This window comes from Pinus tabuliformis, chromosome 7 (genome assembly GCF_031772625.1).
Source record: "Pinus tabuliformis cultivar Carrire ecotype Pingquan chromosome 7, CPIR1, whole genome shotgun sequence".
In the NCBI taxonomy this organism is placed as follows: domain Eukaryota; kingdom Viridiplantae; phylum Streptophyta; class Pinopsida; order Pinales; family Pinaceae; genus Pinus; species Pinus tabuliformis.
This window is the reverse complement of record NC_142293.1, coordinates 1,537,451,594-1,537,473,828: the sequence shown is the minus strand read 5'-3', so window position 1 is coordinate 1,537,473,828 and position 22,235 is coordinate 1,537,451,594. Positions and strand designations below refer to the sequence as shown.

At 36.9% G+C, this 22,235-nt stretch overlaps 1 pseudogene; it reads left to right on the top strand.

Moving 5' to 3' along the window:
- The first annotated feature begins 1,505 nt into the window (after positions 1–1,505).
- Positions 1,506–1,850, top strand: LOC149253743 (cytochrome P450 71A1 pseudogene; annotated as a pseudogene).
- The last annotated feature ends 20,385 nt before the right edge of the window (positions 1,851–22,235 follow it).

Below are 22,235 nucleotides of genomic sequence, written 5' to 3'. Positions count from 1 at the left end.
TAGAGGACATACCGGTGGATTATATGGCATTGGTATGGATATCTTGGTGACAGATGATCGCTGGGGTGAAGAGGATTGTCGGGGACGACAATGACTTCCGATGGAGGAGGATGTGAGGACCTTGAGCTGTGACGTGTTTGGGTGAGGGCACACAATGGAGAGCGCGGGTGAGCCGGTTAGGCAAACACGACTACAGAGGCGAAAAATGCGAGGCCACTTGCAAAATTGGCTAAGTGATGAGCGGTTGGTTTATAAGGTGAGGTGGTCCCGGGTGGGGCACCCAACCAACAAGCTGACGTGTGAAATGTTAAAACAATGGACTGAATGGTGGGTCAATTGGGCGAAGCCGACAGGCAAACACGGCGGTGAAGAAGTGTATAAGTTGGTGGTGTTGTAGAGTCATTCAAACAACAATGAACATCACAATTCAAGCATCCAAGTGTGGAGCGAGGAAGAAGTGCGAGTGTTCTGAAGCATAGGGCGGAGGTGCAGGTGGAAACAGGTCGAAGTACCCAAGCCTAAACGGTGAAGTGTTGTGCCGAGGTGCAGGTCAAGGGCATGGCTGAACGAGCCAAGGTGCAGGTCGGGTAGCACGGGCGAGCGCACACAGAACGACAAGTTTTGTTGAATGATAGTTCGGGGGAACAAAAGTTCAGTCGAATGGTGAGACGACGGGCGGTGCGATGTACGATGGAGGGAGAGTCGACGAGACAAGCTCGTGTGCGGGCGCCCGATGGAAGGAACGCCGGGTAGGCGAACGGTGAATGGTGTAACTGGCAAGGGTATGGGTGTGTGAAGGCGTGCCGACGGGCGAGTCATGTGGGCGCGCTCGGCACAACGACACCATCAACTCACAGGTGGTAAACACGGTTGAGGGCGAGTTGGTAACGTGCCCGGGTGAACGGTTGAGGGCGAGTTAGTGAACGCGCCCGGGAGAATAGTCGAGGGCGAGTTGGTGAACGTGCTTGGGTTGAAATGACGAGTTGGTAAACGATTGGACGGTCGCGGTGGGCGCGCCCGACATGAAACGAAGAATCGTGTGATGGGTGAAGGTGTTGGAAAATAGGCGAGCCGTGCACGAGGCGAACGAGCTGAATGACAGTTCAGGTGACTTTTCCCGGTGGTTGGGCAAGGCTGCACAACAGGTGTAGGAAGTGAATTTGCATAAGTGAAATTTGGGGTTTCCCTCGGTTGTAAGCTTATATGTAATTATGAATATTAACATTATTGATACGGGCAGACTCATAATTGTAGGGAGTTGCCCCTCCCATGATAATTCGTTGTGCACTTGAATGGTAATGATGTTAATATGATTAATGGTATGATGAAAGTTTCCGCTGTGTTAATGAAAGATATGCTTAGTTGTTGAAAAATAAACTAAGTATAGAAAGTAGGCGTAGTCCACGATCGTTAGTATTGTTAAAAAGAAAAGGGTCAGTGGTGCCGCACCTCCTATAGTGCAGTTGGAAGAGTATCGCTAGTGTAGGGGCGTGACAACGGCGACGATGGTGGAGTGGGGCCTATCTGAGCTCCTGAAAAATCCGGAGACTTTGGAAAGAGCCATGGAAGAGCTGGACAGAGTTGTGGGAAGAGAGCGATGGGTGGAAGAGAAGGAAATCGGTGAGATGTATTATTTGCAGTGGATAGTGAAGGAGATGATGAGACTCCATCTAGTGGTTCCCACGCTCGTCCCCCGTCTCTCCACTCAGCCCTGCAGTATCGTTGGATACGACATTCCTGCGAACACGAGGTTGTTGATAAGTGTGTGGACTATCGGGTGGGACGTCAAGTTATGGGAGAACCCCAATGAGTTCCCGCCAGAGAGATTCAAAGGGAGCACGGTGGCGTGAAGGGCAGAGATTACAAGTTACTGCCATTTGGGTTGGGGAAGAGGATGTGCCCGGGGTATAACCTGGGACTGAAAGTTGTTCATTTGGGTATATTTTAACTATATTGTAATATAAATTAATTTTATGTAAATATTTTAATTAGGTAAAAATAAAAATAGTATAGATTTATTTTAAGCATAAATTTAATATGAGTTCAGAGGATCAAATTTCTTTAAGTGTAAATTTATTTTAGAGTGCAAAAAATAATGTGTAATTTATTATTTAAATTGTATTTTTGAATATGATAGAGATTACTTAACAAGTGTATTGATATTTTTCTTTAACATTTTTTTCTATATATAAATATATATAAAGTTGACATCACATATTAAAATATTTTTTAAAAGTATAAAGTTTAAACATCTTTCTCACATATTTTTTTTACTTCTAATTATTTTACATAAAATTATATTAAGCTATATAGACAAATAATTAAATATGTATAGCATAATTTTTTATTATTATTATAGCTGCTATTGTGTTTTTATTTCGAGATTTATTTTTATTTTAAGACATATTTACATATCACTTTCACATTGAGTTGTAAAATAAACTTCTCTACTCAATAAAAATAAAAATAAAAATAAAAATAAAAATAAAATAATTATAATAAATAATTAAATCAAATTAGATGATAAATTTAAACTCACAACTTAATAATATAAATATAAATGAGTATAACTTTTTACAAATAAAAAATCAAATTATTTTATAAAGTATCTTTTGAGTAAATTTTATAATTTCGATAGTAAAATTGTGTAATTTTACCAATTGAGTTAAAATAAATATTAATATTTTTTATTATATTAGTCAATGTTAATAGTTTATATTTTTAACATATCGACAAATCGTATACAAGTATTTAATCTAAATAGATGTACATGTTGGATCTTATTTCTAGCTCCGTAAAAAATGATTTACGCATGCTCTTAATAGGTAAGATTTGTTTTCTAAACATTCAGATCGCTCTTAAAGTGTTTCGAACATGATTTTGAGGGGAACATTGCCTTTTTAATATTAATATATTTAATTTTATATTCACTTTTTAATATTAATATATTAATAATGAGCAGTCGCAGATTTAAAAATATATTTTAGTTGAGTTATTAGGATTTAGATGAATGATATTCTTTTAATATTAATATACATAATAGTATATTAATTTTTTTAGTATTAATAATATTATATTAATGGGATTTAATTTTTAGATTTAAATTATATAAATATAGCATAATTATATCAATAAATGTAGTTGATGTATGTTGATAAGTATTTAATAATTACATGCATAATTACATTAGTAAATGTGGTTGATAAACATCTATCAACTACATTAATAATTATTAGATGTATGATAGAGATTTAATATTAATATTAATTGTCATATAATTGCACTAATTATTTAAGTAAAAATTAAGTTTTATAACATTAAAATATTATAAATTAGAATATTTGGAGGGTTTCAGAATTTTCTAGGTGGTGGTAGTTCGCTGCAAGCGGCAACAATTCGCAGAATCGGCATCAGGCCTCGAGGTCGTGTGAGGTTCTGTGGAAAGTTGCACTGATTGACCAATGAGCGACCCCTCAAAGTGGGGGGGGGGGGGTGGTTGCTCCTCCTATAAAAACGTAGTCAACGGAGCCCACAAGGTCATGGATAGTAACACAAGTATGACATCTTGGAGAAAGTAGGAAGCATAATCACCTATGATGGGAGCCCAATGGCAAGCCAAAGCTCAAGGGCGTTGCCTTCCAAAAGTTGTACAAAACCCAAAATTTATGATCCCAAACAATCGATTGGAGAAGACCCACCAGTTCATTAAGGACCATGTCATCATCTGTCAGTTCATGGGGATTTGGCCAAAGGAAAAAGAGATTGTTTAATGGATTTGGCAAAATGGAATCCACAAGGGCCGGTGGAATTTAGGTTGAGAACCAAAGGATTTTTTACAGTCATCTTTGTAGATATGACGGACCAAAAAAAGGTTTTTGAGAATGAGTCGTATTTCATGAACAACGTAGGGCTATTCATTCACTTCTAGGAGGAATGTTATAATATGGAGAAAGAGAATTTCTTAGCGGCTCCAATATGGGTTTGCCTCTTCTCCCTGCCAAAAGACTTCTGGGAACTCGATATACTGAAGGGAATTGGCAACTCCGTAGGAGAATTAGTGAAGATATCGGAGATTACAAAGAGAAGGCAACATGCGTCCTATGCCTAGATATTTGTTCACATGAAAATCTCCCAACCCTTACCAGAGTCTATAGATCTGGAATACCAAGATACGAGCACGACCCAGTCACTTGATTATGAGCATGTGCCATTTAAATGTCGTCGTTTCCATGAATATGGTCACCTTTTCAAGGATTGTCCACTCACACTAGTGGGGGAGCAAAAGGTTAACAAGATAAAGGATGAGGAGGAGTTTCACACCGTTGGCCTGCAAAAAGGTAAATCTTCCAAAAATCAGTTGAGTTACCAAGGTACTTAAGTGAATTCGATTAGGACGCAACATAATTTCCAAGGTTCACAATCAAATTCAGGGAAGTTGACCTTGCCATAGCAAGATATAGACTCAACGAAGGTGTAGAAGGTAAAGGACAATAACCCCCTTACAATCTTGGAGAATATGGAAATCCATGGAGACAATGAGAGCCAGGCAGAACAAATGGTGATCGAGCTAATAGACATAGACCAACTGAAAAATAAGGCAATAGAGAAAATAAATCTAAAATGAAAAACACTAGAATATTTTGAGGAAGACTAAAAGCTCAAATAGATCCTACTCCACACTCGCAAAATCCTTGAAGTCAAGGAGAAATATAATAGATTGAGAACCAATGAGAAAACCATGTTGGAATTCTTCCAGGTCTGGGTTAAGGTCGATGTCAAGGACATGCCCTCTAATCAACTGGTGCACTTCCGGTATTTGTTTGGCCAATGGTGCGCTAGGCTAGCCAAACTCAAAGGAGAGCGAAATAATGTAAGCCAAAGCAAAAAAGGGGGTCACCTCATCCCCCCTCAGGTGGATTCGACAAGGTAGACAAACTTGGTAATAAGAGGCATAAATCGTCAAGAGAAATGTTGAAGAAAGGAGGGGAATTTTTGCTTAACCATGGCCAAATGAACCAACTTACGAGTATTACTCCCCAACCCTTCACCTTACTTAATGAATATCGTATCATGGAACATCTGGGGCTTAAACAATATACGTAAGCTCTATTATCTCAAATAAAAAATCATTAAGGAGAGACTAGAGATTATGCTGCTACAAGAAACTAAAATTTCAGGTGATAAGCTAGAAGGAATAAGCCATAAATATTGGAGGGATTGTGAGGTAATGGCCATTGACGACCACAAGACAACAAGGGGATTGGTTGGGACCCAAATCAGGTGTTATTCTAGGATTGGATGACTACAAGGCATAATGTGATGGGCAAGTTTCGTTGCCTGGAGTCTCAGGAGTGGTCTGCTTTAACTGTAGTATATGGACATCCCATACCAACACAAAAAGAAAAATTATTGGAGCACTTGAGAAAGACAAAGGAATCCCTACTAGATGCTTGTTGGATAGTAGGGGGGATTTGAATATGATCCGTAATCGGAAGGAAAAGACGGGGGGAGGAGTTGTGATGTTTGGATCCATCTTTAGCACTATTTAGTGACACCATCCATGAATTAAGACTAGATAAAGTAGAGACTTGGAATGGTGTTCACACATGGAACAATAGGAGGGGAGGGTAATAAAAATTGTAAGCAAGCTAGATAGATTCCTCCTCTCAGAGAAGGTTTTGGTGAGGGACATCTATATTGAGGCTAAGACTCTTCCAAGTATGGGGTCATACCACTGGCCCATCCAATTAGAAACTGGCCTGGAATCTGGCCCTGCTAACAAACCCTTCCTCTTTGAGAGTTTCTGGCTTTGATACTTAGAATTTATAAACAAATTGGAACAATGGTGATAGGATATTATAGTGCAGGGAGATAATAGGATGCAAACATTCCAAAGGAAACTAAGAGATTTAAAGTTGAAGATCAAATTCTGGAATCAACAAGTCCTTGGGGACATACACAAGAAAAAAAAAGCATTTGGAGGACAAGATGGAAGATATACAAGGACAAATCATTCTTGAAGGGAGACTAGAGGCCGTCATGGAAGAGGAAGGAAAGCTCATCTAGGAGATCGAGGAGCGACAGAAACAATAAGAAATTATATGGAGACAAAATTCCCACATTCAATGGTTGAGAGAAGGGGAAAGGAACACCCGCTTCTTCCACCTCTCCAGGATCAACCACCGCCAACATAATAGAATCTTCTTTCTAACCTCCTAGAGTGGAGATCAGGTAGTAACTCAAAATGATATGGAGAATGAGCTACTCTCTTTCTTCTTAGGCCTTTTATCAGAAGGGGTGTTAGCCTCCTATTGCAACAGGTATTCATCTTTCATGATCGACATTTTTACATGCCAAATATGTCATACTTTGCATGCTGCAATGTTCCATATTTCCTTAAGAGGCCAAAGAAGAGGCCATGAAAGTGTGCTAGTCTAAATGCCACTTCTATGTTCAAATTTTGATGAGTTAATCCATTTTGATGAGTTTTTCAGTTAAGGGAAGTCCAAACAGCTTAATCTTGACTTCCCTAGGTTTCAATTTCTTGTTGTAGAATATAGAGAATGAATATCTGTCCAAACATCTTAATCTTGACAGATTTGTAAATAGGTAGAGAAACAAGGGTGCTCAACAGCCTAATCTGAGCCCCTGGATGTAATAAGTGTAGATTTAGATAGGAGGACAACAACAAGAAAAGTTGAAAAGCTGGGTATGCTAGTTCAAGTGCACCCAAACCAAAAATAAGAGAAAATGCTAGGTGAGTAGGCTGGGTAAGTAGCTTTGTGGTTGCAGAATCATGGCTTGTGATCCATTTCATATTTTCAAGTGTCATATCTATTCACATCTCAAGCATGAGGCAATTTTCCATTTGAAGGAGCTCAAGCGAGGCATGTCTAACTTCCCCTTCTTCCTCTTCCCCAAATTACTCACTAACTTCCCCTAAAGAGGTCAAGATCTGCTTGATATCTCTTAGTCTCATCATTTTCATATCAGTTGCCTTGGTAAAGATCTACTTTACTCAAGGAATGTCCATACTTCCTCTATGAGTCGTTTTCCCCCTTAATAGCCTAAGATCTCATACTTAGCGCTTTCTCATCACATTTCATATTAACTACTAACTCTATTATGTAATTTCCTATCTATTTCCCCTCCCCCTACTAAAACTATGTTAATAGCTCCCCTATATACTTATCCCCTCCCTCTGGTTGAAAGATAACCATAACTATGCTTGGGAATTGCTAAGTTTGCCTGAAACTTAGCAAGAACCCTCCTTTTTCTCATAAAACCATTTTCCAAATGCATTAGGACTCCTTCCTATGCATAAAATCCCTCCATTAGCCATGTTTTAACCTTTTTTAAGGCTCAAAACCCTCATCCATGCGATCGGACCCCTTCCGATGCATTATAAACCATCTTTCCACCTCATTTGACCCCCTCCGATTTCAAAAAGCTTCCTCCGATCTCAGTTTTTCCCTCTCCGATCATAAAAAACCTTTCTAAGGCATTATAACCCTTTTTTATTTATTAAAGCACCCCTCCGATCGCATCCCTCCCCCCTCCGACGCGATATCGCTGTCAGAGGTCACAGTTGCTTTGATTGCCCCTTTATATGTGTTGCCGACTGGTTCTCCGCCAATGCGTTTATCGCAATCGGTGTATCGCAATGATATATGCCCCATATATATGCCCCCGGTCCCTCCGACTGTCGTTCGCTGATTGATCCACAGCCGTTGGATTGGGCCCCAGATCAATGGCCCCGATGATATCGCAGCGCCCCCATATATGGCTCTGACTGGCCAGAGCCGAAATTATATAAAGCACGGCATGTATATATTTCAGGTCTGAAAAGGCCCTTTTGTACAGTAAAGCGGGAATGCTCCGATATGGCAGAGCCGAAATAACAATAAAACATGCATAAAGATTTCGGGTCCGAAAAGGGGTAGTACTGTACCCTCATTTTCATGACCCGAAAAACTATTCAATACAGTGTTAAAAGGATTTCGGGTCCGCGGACCCGTTTCAATTGTAAATCCGCCGATTAGGTTCCGCCGATGGGCCGGACCCGAAATACAATAAAGAAGAGGCTATAAACAGTTCGGGTCCGCAGGCTTCATCGCTCATCGAAGCTATTATGTGTTGGGACCACCGATCCGCCGATCGCCGAGTTAGCGCCAGCCGTTGGATCGGCTCGCACCGGATCCAACGGCCAGGATTTAATCTAATAAACAGTGCCGTGCCTGCCCATGTTTTTCGCGATTTTTGCGTGTAAATAGGAATTTTGCCTATTATAAAGGAAAAAGGGGCTATTTTTCATATTATTCATACCTATGTTGTGCGCACCTCTTCTTCAAAAGAACGAGGTCACTCTTCAATCAATTTTGATTGCTCCAGGTCCAGATTAGCTCCAAAATGCAGGATTTCGGCCTCAGCATGCCTTCAACATCCGTTCTTCCGCCAGTTTTGCAGTTTTCCAATCATATTTAAAAATATTTTGATCGGCCAAGCGCCGAAACTCTTCTAAAGCCTCCAGAAGCCCACAGAGGTGCTACCGCAGCTATTTTTGGCCTTGAAGGTGGCTACAAAGGGGCGATTTGACAGTTAAAGCCTTCGGCAGTGTGAGATAGAGCCCAGATTCAGTTTTAAAGAGTATCAGATGAAAGATCAGTGGGAGATTTAAAGCGCCAGTGCAGATGAATAATAAAAGCCCCCATCATAGTCAATGAGCCAGTCCTGAGCCATTATGGCTCACCAAAGCAGAGTTAATGCGCTCCAAGGCCACTTAAGGCAGCAGAACCGCCTAAAGGGAGCAGATAGGAGATTTAAGGCCCAGATATTGCAGAAGCAGTGTATAAAGACACATATGGGCAGCGCTTCAGTATTCAAGGCGCAGTTATGGCAAATTGCCAGCGCATCACAACAAAGGACCCATATTAATTTATTCTTATGGCTGTTGCTTCCAGCGCAGCTCACAGAGATATTTGTAGCATTTATTTCAATAAGTGTTAGGTTAGAGGCATTCATTTCTTCAGATCTGTCTCAGATCTGCTGTTGTAGATATTTTTTAGATATTTTCTCTATTTATACCACCCTCTGTATTGTGAAAAGGGTTGGTTGGTTGATTTCCTCTTTCCGGATTTGCCCTGTAAGTTTAAGAAACTCTGTAATCAAAGATTGCTGGAATGTTTGCATCTGAAATGGCTGGTTGTGCTTTCAATGGCTGAAGAGCTTGATATGGAATTCTCGTGCTTGCTCATGGTCCAATAAGTCTTTCCTCCCTTTTTTTATTAGTTTATATGTATCAGTATCATCTATATATCATAATCTAAGTTGCAGGAAGAAGGAATAGATCAGAACTGGCTTTCATGCCCTCTGTGCTCAATTCTTGTAACTTTTCTATGTTTTCCTCTGAATTAGTGATGAATATGCATACTTAATTGAACATGTTTAAGCTATTTCCTTCATTATATGAATGTTGTTTAGGAATCCTTCATTGCTCCTACATAGTCTTCATTCACTTTCCCTCTTTGGCTGGATGAGAGATCCTTAATTGCCTCTCATCCCCTAACCTCCATTTCATCTTTATTCCAACATTAATCATTGTGCCATGTGTAGCTATCATGCTCCATATTCCCCTCTTCTACCAACGAAAACACACCCTTCAGTTCACATTCATTGACTCCATACCCAATGGTTTGAACTTCTTACACTTTGCATGCCAACTCTGCTTGAATAGATCAACCATCCCACCAAACTCAAACAAAACCCATGTGCATCATATCTAGCCTAAAATCATCCCTTAAACAAAGCTAAATCCTAAAGAGAGAGCCCTCTATGACTGCTGGTAGGCTAGGACCTGCAGTCCAAAGATTGGTTTGTGGTTACCTCGGCCGTATTCCCTAAGGAGTCAAAGGGAACAACCTGAGTGATAACATAATGGCGACTCCACTGGGGACCTTCCTTAGATAAATTCACAAATCAAATTGGAAAGCTCTGCTGGGGAACTGAATCATTTGCTTATTACTGTAAATCCCCATTTTTGACCAGTTTGCCTCTTGAATAAAGTTTTAAAGTTGTTTGTAAAATCCAAAAAATCAAATAATCACAAAATCTCAAATATTTGATTCCTGAAGGAGATTTCCCTTTTTCTTCAGGACTATTTTCATATTTAGATCTGGTCTGTGTTGGTGGACAGAGATCAGACCCTTCAAAGTTGATTTATCCACCTGGCGACTCCACATAATCCTCATAATAAAGACTCCGCTGGAGAAATGAACCCAAAAGAAATATATGAGCAGATCAGGCTTTTGACCTGGATTATTATCCAAGAGGTCATGTTCTTTCTCTTCCATAAAATTTTGCTGTGTATATTGTATTTTAAACACGATTTTACATTTGTTTTTTATGATTTGCCTTTTGAAAATGTTGTGGAAAAGCCTCCTTGCACATTAGAACAACAACCTTTAAATGCTGCTGAAAATCATCATACAGCCAAGGAGGAAACAAATATCAAGGCAAATCATCCTATCCCTGTTCATATCGAGCCCAGTCATTCAGTCCCTGTACATAATCCCGTGCCTCGTAAGGTTCCTGATAGATATAAGCCACTCATTTTGCCTCCCGTGCTCAATCCTTTGCCCAAAAATCATCCTGAGTATCTCCCGAGATTTGATGGAGAGAATGGAGTTACTGCCCAAAGGCATGTCCATGCTTTTGAAGATTATTTAAATATTTTTGAAGTGGAAGATGAGGATGTTAGTATTAAGTTGTTTGCCCTTTCTTTGCAAAGCGAAGTTAGGACTTGGTTTAAAGCATTGCCTGGGGCTAGCATCTCTAATCTTCAGCAGTTATTCAAACTCTTTCTTGATAGATGGATGATCAAAATTAATTTCCTCTCACTCATTGAAGAATATGATCAATTAAAAAGGCTTCCTAATGAATCTGTTCAGCAATTTTCTGACCGATTCAATCAAGTTTATCTTTCTATGCCATTGAATATTAGACCTCCCCCTGATTTAGCTCTATTGCATTATCCAAGAGCTTTTGATGCAGAAATTGAATATCGTTTGAGAGAAAGAAGCCCGTCCACCATGAAACAGATGCAAGACATAGCTGTGGACGTGGAGGCAAATCTGAAAATGAGGGAAAAACAGCACAAGGCACAGCAAGAGGAAAGACTTCATAGTGTGTTACAAAAGTCAGAGGAAATGATGCAGCTGATCACAAAGAAAGTTGAATGCTTAGAGAACCAGAACACACCTGTTTTGCAGAAGGAAAGTGTTGGGTCCCTATAATACTAGTAATTACCCCATTACTATTGTAGTTATACCCCTTATTTATATTGTTGTGCCCCTATTACCCCCATATTGTTATTTCTGTGCCCCATAGAATCCCTCTATTATTATTTTTGTGGCTTTATATTATTATTGTTAGGTCGGCTGGATTATATTGTGACTCCTTAGACTCCTATATATAGAAAGGAGGTTTTGTCATTTGTATCATTCAAGAATTGTTCATTTACGTAATGTAAAGGAGGTTTCCCCCTCGAAGAGGCTGAATTCTAAGGCGTGGATCTCTCTTTTCTATCTTTTTGTGAGCTGGTTTCATAACATTTGGTATCAGAGCTTTGGATTCTAGGGTTTCGCTGCTCCAAACAGGTCATCGTGGAATTTTCGCTATAACTTTTTTTCTGTGACGTTTCAGAAGTTGCAAAAAAAACCCATTTGAGAAGAAATCGCGCTGAACCTTGGGTCCGAATTTCAGAGCTTTTCGCGCGATATTTGCGGAGATATGATCTGAGGAAGTTGGTCTTTTTGCAGACTCCTGAATTACACTCAAAACAGGTGACCTGGGGAAAATCGTCATAAATTTCTTTCTGAGCATCGGATTGAAATTTTGTAAGAAGGTCACTGCGGGAGATTGTGCATAACTCTTTCTTGGAGGATCCAATTTGGATCAGACTAGTGGCATTGGAAAGAGGACATAGAAGGCTACTACAAGTCACAATTTCAGAACTGGATGATTCGAAGTTACAGAGATACATCAGATTCAATATCAGGCTTCTACAAAGTAAAAAAAAGGTGTGTAGTTTTTTTTAATTTTTGCATAGGCTTGGTTTGAAGGAATTCAAAGGGCATAGTAAAGCATTATTATCGGTAACTGATGCCCCGAGGAAAGAAAATGCAAACACCTAGTAAGGAACCTGAAAGCTCTAGCATGACTCATGAAGAAGAGGAAGAAATGCTACATGATATATCAAAATTACAAGAACAAGTGCAACAAATGTCACGCTCACAAAAGCTAACAGAAGCTAAGATAAGTGGCGTGGAATCTAAGATAAATGGCGTGGAATCTAAGATAAAGGGCATGGAAGCTAAGATGGAGGATTCGATGGAAGAATTGAAGAAGTTGCTACAAGAAAGGGTCACTAATGGTGAAAAGGTAGTAAAGGAAACTCATGATGAGAACAAAAGAAATGTTAATCATGATTCCATAGACTCTAATGTTGGATCGAAGACTCACCATGTTCCAAAAATCGATATGAGGAAGTTTGATGGCAAGGATCCCGCCACATGGATATTACAGATGGAGCAATTCTTCGATCTCAATAATGTGCAAAACACACAAAAGGTACGTATGGCAACTTTATATTTGGAACCAAATCAGTTTGTATGGTATCAATGGCTTTGTTCTCGTAAACAATTTATCACTTGGGCAATTTTTACGGAAGAATTGATAGCACATTATGAGGATACAAAAAGCAACACTTTTTTTAGCCAATTGATAAGTCTCAAACAAAAGGGTTCAATAATGGAGCACATTGAGGAGTTCCAAAAATTGAACATAAGGGTAAAAGATATTCCAGAGGAGCATAGGATTGATGTGTTCATAGGGTCTTTAAAGGATAATATCCAACATGATGTGCGCCTTTGGGAACCTGATTCATTAGAGAAGGCATTCAGGTTAGCAAGAAAAATGGAAAGCAAAATTATGGCAACGAGGAAGCATACCATTCACAACTATAAAGACGGAAGTGTTGTTGCCCATAGTCTTCCACAACCTACAAGGTTGACACCACAACAATTGGAAGAAAAAAGAGCAAAAGGGCTTTGTTACAATTGTGATAGCAAATACACAAAAGGTCATAAGTGTGCTGAGAAGAAATTATTCTACATAGATTGTGAAGAGGAAGAAGAAAAGGAGCAAGAAAGGTCAAAAGAAGAGGATATATTCCAGGAACAAAGCCTAGATGAAGAACAAATAAATCCGACCATATCTTGTAATGCATTGGCGGGAATTACCACTCCTCAAACCATCAAGATAGAAGGACAAATCAAGAAGAAAAAGGTAATAGTGTTGATTGATTCAGGAAGCACCCACAATTTTATTCATTGTAGGGTAGCAAAAGAATTGAATTGCTTCCTATATCCAGCACCAGAGTGTCAAGTGATGATTGCAAATGGAGGAACAATAAATTGTTCTGGAAAGTGCCATAATATCAAGCTATCCATGGGAGAATATGTATTGACTAGCCCAATGCTTTCCATTCCAATGGGAGGTGCTGATGTTGTACTAGGAGTCCAATGGCTACAATCCTTGGGTACAATAGCTTTTAATTTTCAAGAACTTTTCATGAAATTTTCTGTGGAAGGAAAGGAAGTTGAATTAAGGGGTATTGCAGGGAAACCAGGAAAGATAATCAGCTCTAATGGCATGACAAAGCTTCTAAAAAAGGAGCAAAGAGGTGTAATTGCACAATTATGTTCGCTAGATGTTTCCACATTGGAATCATCTATTTCTCCAGATCTCCAAAAAGTCCTGGACAATCATTCCAAGGTATTTGAGACTCCCAAAGGTCTCCCACCTATGCGTGATCATGATCATGCTATTCATCTGATTCCAGGAAGTGTTCCTCCAAACATCAGGCCGTACAGATATCCATATGTCCAAAAAAGTGAAATTGAACGTATGGTTGCAGAAATGCTAGAGGCTGGTATAATTCAACCGAGTCAAAGTTCTTTCTCAGCTCCAGTAGTATTGGTGCACAAGAAGGATGGATCATGGCGCATGTGTCCAGATTATAGGGAGCTCAACAAGCTCACTATTAAAGATAAGTTCCCCATTCCTGTCATTGATGAATTACTGGATGAATTGCATGGATCAATTTACTTCACCAAGTTGGATCTTCGTTCGGGATATCATCAAATCAGAATGAAGATTGAAGACATTCCGAAAACGGCATTTAGAACTCATGAGGGTCATTATGAATTTTTGGTCATGCCTTTTGGCCTTACCAATGCACCTTCAACATTTCAAGGTTTGATGAATTCAATTTTCAAACCATTCCTTAGAAAATTTGTGTTAGTATTTTTTGATGATATACTAATCTACAGCAAGTCTTGGAAGGATCATGTTGAACATGTTGACAAGGTGCTACAACTATTGGAGGAGAAACAATTATATGCAAAAAGATCCAAATGTTTCTTTGGAGTCCAGGAGGTGGAATATTTGGGTCATATTGTATCTCATGAAGGAGTTAAGGTAGACCCTAGCAAAATTAAAGCCATTAAGGAATGGAAAATCCCCACATCCATAAAGCATCTGCGAGGATTTCTTGGGTTGACAGGGTATTATCGCAAGTTTGTTAAGAATTATGGGAGAATAGCAGCACCTCTAACAACATTATTGAAGAAAGATTCATTTTCATGGACTCCGGAAGCAACAAAGGCCTTTGAACATCTTAAAGAGGCAATGTGCCAAGCACCGGTCTTAGCTACACCGGACTTCACAAAAACCTTTATTGTGGAATGTGATGCTTCAGGAAATGGAATTGGTGCTGTTCTAATGCAAGATGAAAGACCCATTGCTTTTGAAAGTCGTCCAATCAAGGGAAAGTTTTTAAGCAAAGCTATTTATGAGAAGGAAATGTTGGCAATACTCCATGCACTTAAGAAATGGCGACCCTACCTAATGGGAAGACACTTCAAGGTAAAAACGGATCATGATAGCCTTAAATACTTTTTAGAACAAAGATTATCCTCTGAAGAGCAACAAAAGTGGGTCACAAAGATGTTGGGTTATGACTTTGAAATCATCTACAAAAAAGGGAAGCAAAATGTGGTGGCAGATGCACTCTCAAGAAAGGATGAGGATGTGGAAGCATTGTTGTGTGCCATTTCTATTATCCAACCAGATTGGATAAACGAAGCAAAGGAGGAATGGAAGAATGACGAAGAAGTGTGGGCACTTATTCGAAAGCTACAACAAGATTCCAGTACTTCTGATACATTTAGCTGGAAAAATGATTCGTTATGGTACAAAGATCGCTTATACCTCTGTAAGAATTCCCAGCTAAAACAAAAGATTCTTATGGAATTGCACACTTCTCCCTTAGGAGGGCACTCAGGATTTTTAAAAACTTACCACAGGGTTAAGAAGGAATTTTTTTGGGATGGCCTTAAATCAGATATTCAAAAGTTTGTGGCGGAATGTTTGGTTTGCCAACAAAATAAAGTTGAAACAATTAAGACACCGGGTCTATTACAACCTTTATCCATTCCAAGCCAACGTTGGGAGGAGGTTTCAATGGATTTTATCACAGGTTTACCCAAGTCTGAGGGAAAGAGTGTCATCATGGTGGTAGTTGACAGACTTACCAAGTATGCACACTTTTGTGCATTATCACATCCATTTAAAGCCAGTACAGTTTCTACTGCATTTATGGAAACAGTTCAAAAGCTACATGGAAACCCAAAGATTATTGTAAGTGACAGAGATCCCATTTTCACTGGAAATTTTTGGACAGAATTATTTTCTTGTCTTGGTACTCAGTTAGCTCATAGCTCATCTTATCATCCTCAATCTGATGGGAAAACTGAGATAGTAAACAAATGTTTGGAAGGATATCTTCGTTGCTTTGTATCTGATAAACAGACACAATGGGTCAAATGGTTGCCTCTGGCTGAATGGTGGTATAACACTTCCTTCCATACAGCAACAAAAATGACCCCATTTATGGCACTTTATGGGTATCAACCACCATCCATCACATCATATTTAAGAGAAAATTCTAAGGTTCAGGCAGTGGAACATCACATCGAACATCAACAACAAGTCCTCCAACTCTTAAAGGATAACCTCGTGTTGGCACAAAATAGAATGAAACAACAGGCAGATCAACATCGCAGTGAAAGAAGTTTTGATGTAGGTGATTGGGTATTCCTACGGCTACAACCATATAAGCAAATGTCCCTAAAGCAAGCTAAGAAGGATAATAAATTATCACCAAAGTATTATGGTCCGTACAAGGTGTTGGAAAAGATTGGTACTATGGCATACAAATTGGAGCTTCCTGCAGCTTCTCGATTGCACCCAGTTTTCCATGTTTCATGTTTAAAGAAGGTTATAGGCGACAAGCTCCCAGTTCAAACAATATTGCCAGAACTTGACGAGGAAGGAAAAATTATATTGGAACCGGAAGCAGTCACAGAAACAAGAACTCGACAGCTACGAAATCGATCAATTTCAGAGTATCTTATCAAGTGGAAGAACTTATCCGCTGAAGATTCCACATGGGAGGATGAGAATTTTATGCAGAAGTATCCAAAACTGCTCAAGCGTTGAGGACAACACTTTTTTGAAGGAGAGGGGCATGTTGGGTCCCTATAATACTAGTGATTACCCCATTACTATTGTAGTTATACCCCTTATTTATATTGTTGTGCCCCTATTACCCCCATATTGTTATTTTTGTGCCCCATAGAATCCCTCTATTGTTATTTTTGTGGCTTTATATTATTATTGTTAGGTCGGCTGGATTATATTGTGACTCCTTAGACTCCTATATATAGAAAGGAGGTTTTGTCATTTGTATCATCCAAGAATTGTTCATTTATGTAATGTAAAGGAGGTTGCCCCCTCGAAGAGGCTGAATTCTAAGGCGTGGATCTCTCTTTTCTATCTTTTTGTGAGCTGGTTTCATAACAGAAAGTAGTGACATTCACGAACAAACCTACCACAAATCAGATGACATAGTCATAGAGCCATATGTGAAGGAGCAGTCTCCTGATATACTGTGTGAATATAATAGCTTCTCTTCTTTCAACTGTCTGCCCAAATATGATCTGTATGATGATGATTATGAGCCTAACGTCCAAATCAACCATGCAGAGGAATCTGAGTCTATTTTGGCAAAAAGCAAACTTCAGGATCAGCAGCTTGAATACAATGATCAGCGTGCCCATTTCAGCTATGAAGAAGAGGAGGAAAATGCTGTAAATTTTGATTTCAGCGAAGGAACTTTACCTTTCTGTTTTGAGTCTTTTCAATTTATTAAGGAGAACTATCATGCAATCAATAAGCAAGTGTCAGCAAGTGTTGATATTGACCGTCTGGAGGATAATCAAATCATTGTTCAAAATGTATTGCCTCTAGTTTTGCAGCCCCAAAGTACCATTGAATGTCATATTGAAAAGGAAGACCTGGAAGCAGCAGCATGTGATCAAATGATCCAAGTAGATCCCCTGCCTCTTTGTTTTCAGTCTTCTGAATTATTTGAAGAAGAAGAGGAGTGGCAAGTGCAAATTAGTCATGTGCCATTTGAGCCTATCTGTAATAAATTGCAAGTATCGCTCCAAGTTTTGTGCAATCCATTAGATGGCAGGCTGAGTGATGAAGTAAATCACTACTCTTCTCCATTAGAAGGCTGCAAGGCCCAATATCAAGTTGCTGATGATCTCCCTATTCCAAAGCATGATGGCTGTCCCAAACCTTTGTACAGCTCTTTAATTCAGCTCAGCAATAATGTATATATGTTGCAGAACCCTTTTGTACAGTGTTTAGATTCAGCAAAGAAGGTCAGCAGTTTCCTGATCTTCTCAAAGATTAACAAAGCTATATCTGATAGGTTGGATTGGACGTTCCTCACCCACACATTGGTGGCATTTGGGTTCTTAGGACAATGTATTATTAGTATACATAGAAGTGTAGTTCTTCTATTGTATTATCGGTATTGTGGATGTCTTTTGCAGGGACTAAGATAGTATGCACTTTGTGAAATTATGAAAACTTTGATCATTTCGATGATTAGAGAGTTAGGTGCTCTCTGAGTACTTGCATATGTACTATGATAAATTACTGATAGTTAAAATATTCTAAATATAATTTGATTAAAAATGTTGTGATTAATGTTATTATGTTAGATTTGTTGGTCATATGCTACAGGGTGCTTGCCATGGAGGTTGTTAAACCACCCTAGGTGCTTGCTATCGGGATGATGAACCACTCTTAGAGTGCTTTCCACAACTAATAAACCACCTCTAGTTAAAATTATTGTGTGAAGTGGCCATGATTTCCAAGAGTATTGACAAGCAAAAATAAGTTGGTAAATATACTTTGCTTTGTTTTTATGAAACCGAGTAATGGATAAATGATTGAAAGTAAAAATTGAATTTTCTGTAGCTGCAAATGTTTATGATTATAAATGAAACATAATTGCTTTTACCTATTAGTATTTCCAAGAAATAAAATACTTCATTTTGAAGGGGAAGGATCCCATTTTGGTTGTTCTGAGATAGATGTCATGATTGAAAGATGATCCAAAAAGCCGATTGTAAGAGATAAAAGCAATCTAAATGAAAATGAAAATTTCCAGTGGGAGATAAAAATTGGGTAAACATGTAATGAGGATGAAAAGAAGAAGGGATGAACACCAAGGACAATGTTATCTTTAGGGGGGAGAGTATGTAATATCCCTAGACGTAAAAACTCATGTATCTATATATTGTGAAAATATTACTAATTTAATATGAATAATGAATATTGAGTATCAAGAATCAGTTAAAATTAAAAGATTCTTGATAACCACCCTTTTCATTCTTGATTCACCATATGCTTTGGAAAAAGGGTGTCGATTGACATGTTTTCCTGTTATGCCATTTTAATAATGTTGCTTCATTGCATGACATTGCCACTTACATCATCAAATATGTGATTCACTAGCCTAATTAAATGGACAATGATAACAATGTAACGTTACAAGAGGGAGCTTTATGTTAATATGCTACAACAATGGTTATTACGTTATGTGACTTGTGATTCCATTTCTAATGTTACTTTATGTAATGACGATGATTTACCTAATGGTTAGTTAAGGAATATGGAATAAGTTATTGGGAATATTACATGCTAGTAATGTCAAAAAATTCTAATCCTATGTATTTTTACACGAGGTTTACCGGGGGATGTTACATTTTCTCCCTTAAGAATGATTCACACATGCTCTTAACACGCAAGATTTGTTTTTTGATCAATCAAATCACTCTTATTGTGATTCAAACATCGTTTTGTCGAAACATTGCACTTTTTTAATATTAGTATATATTTAATCTTATATTGACTTTTTAATATTAATATGTTAATAATGAGTAATACCAGATTTATACTATTTTATATTTATTTTAACTTTGTATTTATGAAGTGTTAAGAAGGATAAATCTCTTTTCACTTTAAAAAAGGTTTGCACTTCAAAAGATTTGATCCCTCTCAACACTTGAGAGATCCATAATTAAAATGAATTTTAAATAATCTAATTATTAATTATAAATATAAATATAATTGTTAACTATTACTATTTTTTTTTTAATTTTATTTTGTTTTATTTTTATTCAAAATATTTAAGAAGACACTCTAGGACATTAGAAAATCCCTTTTAGATTATTAGTTAATTTATTTGGAAGAAATGTCATATTCTTAATATTAATATAATTGGATTTTTTAGTTTTTATTAAATTTTAAGAAAATAAGAATGAAAGTTGCATACCTAGAAAAAGAAAATCCTATTTAAAGATGAAAAAGAAATTTAATGAAAATATGAAAAACATGAATAAATACGTGAACACTGTACAAAATGGATATTTATACATTTATAGGAAGCAAGCCTATAAGAAAATGAGAATGAGAGTGAAAAAGAAAACCCTACTTAAATATAAAAAAGAAAATGGGAATGAGAGTTGCAGAGGGGAAAAAACTATTTAAAGATGAAAAAGAAATTAAATGAATATATGAAAAAGCACGAAGAAATTAAATGAATATATAGGTAAAAAAGGAGATTTATACGTCTTTTTCGGAGGACTTCCTATATTTGAATTTATGAGAAAAGTGATACCAACAATGAAACAAAGATAAGTAACATATATAAAATTTTGGAAAATATAAATTTGAACTTATAATTTCTTCCTACGAAACACATACTCTTAACCATTTGACCTACTCAAATTGTATAATAAAAAAAAATAAAAATAAAAGATAAAAACTAGAATAAAAAATAAGATGAAATATAACAGAATTTAAATTTAAAATTAAGTATTAAATATAATATAATTAAAATAAAATTAAAAATTAAAAAAATAGTCCTTAATTAAATACGTCATTAAAAAGTAAAGTTATATATACTTAGAAGTAAAAATTATATATACTTATGTGTGTAAATTTTTATAATATAGCAAAGTATATATTTTTAATTTTGAAATAATAAAAATATATCAAAAATTAAATCTTAAAAATGTAATTGATAAAACTATAAATTTTGATAAATAAAAATATTAATATAAACCAATTCCAATTATATATTAAAATAGGAATTTTAATAGATAAAAATATATTCAACAACTAATTTTAAACATTTAATAAATAAAAATACAAATTTTAATAAATAAAAATAAAAATATACACATTTAAAAAACATATTAGAAAGAGACACGAGGAGCATTTCTCACAAATGGCTTCGAGGAATTCAATACACCGTCTTTGTAAAGAAGGCTTACGCTTGATCATGGGCAATAGTTGGTCTACAGAAAGCTTAATGAACAATTTTACCAGTAATATCATAGATTATTAATTTAACCATTGAAAATAATCATTTAACCATTGAACCAGTGTCAGTTTGAAGATGAAGCTCAAAATTTAGAAATAGGTTTAATTTTTGAAATCACATGTCTAAATTTTTTGGAGTGAATTATGTTATGTTTTTCAAAAAAATTCCTAGATTATTTTTTTTAGAGTGAATTATGTTATGTTCTTCAGAATCTTTTTCCTAGATTATTTTTTTATAGAGTTCATAGGTTATCATTTTACTGAACTTTTCAATTTTTGTATTTTGATTTTATAAATTACATGTGCTAGTTTGGAAATAAGATCAATTTAGTAGATTTACTTTATATCTACTTTACAGGATGCATATTAGGCATGGTTATACATAATGTGATTTTATAATTAAGTAGAATTATGTTTTTTAGGAAAAAATTATTAAATCACAAATATTAAAATTTTAATAGATATGAAAGAAGTACAATAGTTTTTTCTTATTTGTTCACTTTAACTTTTTGTTGGATGGGTCTTTATCAAGGTTGTCCTATTTCAAAAGTTTTTTCTCTTTTTTTTTTTAATGCTATTTAGTTCTTGATTAAATTTTGGTATGGATGTAAATTTTTCACTAGGTGTCACATATCCCGGTAACCTCGCATGTAAAAGCAAGGAGTTAGACTTTTTTTTATACAAATTACCCACAAGTAATTGTCCAATTCACAACTCCACAATTCCTCATTAACCATTAGATATAATGTTCATTAGTACATCAAGTAAATTGCAGTAATAGACAGTAAGTTGCATAACCATTAACCACCACTGTGGTAGTGTAATAACATGAACTGTCTCATGAATCCTTGCATCCATTTCGTGATTTCCTTAACCATATTAATTAATCTCATACTTGGACAATATGGTTATGCCATCAAATAAAGAACCATCAACATCAAGGATTCATCATCATCAAACTGACACAAAAGGCAATCACACCATTGAACACCAATATACCCTAGAAACCCCGTAGGGTGAAAACTAGCAAACGTTTAATCTTATTATTAAATGATTGTGAGGGATTTCACCCCTCACTCAATGGCTTACAAGGGATTCCATCTCTTAACCATTGTTATAAAATTATTACAATGAATTATCATTAAGTTGTCACATAACTAGCTAAAAGCTAATACAATTTCCATGTACTCTTTTACTTACATACTGCCCCATGCAACATTCCTTGTGGCATTATTGTTCTAGCAATGTACGATTTGTGACATAACTAGCTAAAAGCTAATACAGTCTCCATGTACTCTTTTACTTACATACCGCCCCATGCAACATTCCTTGTGGCATGATTGTTCTAGCAATGTACGATTCCCGCA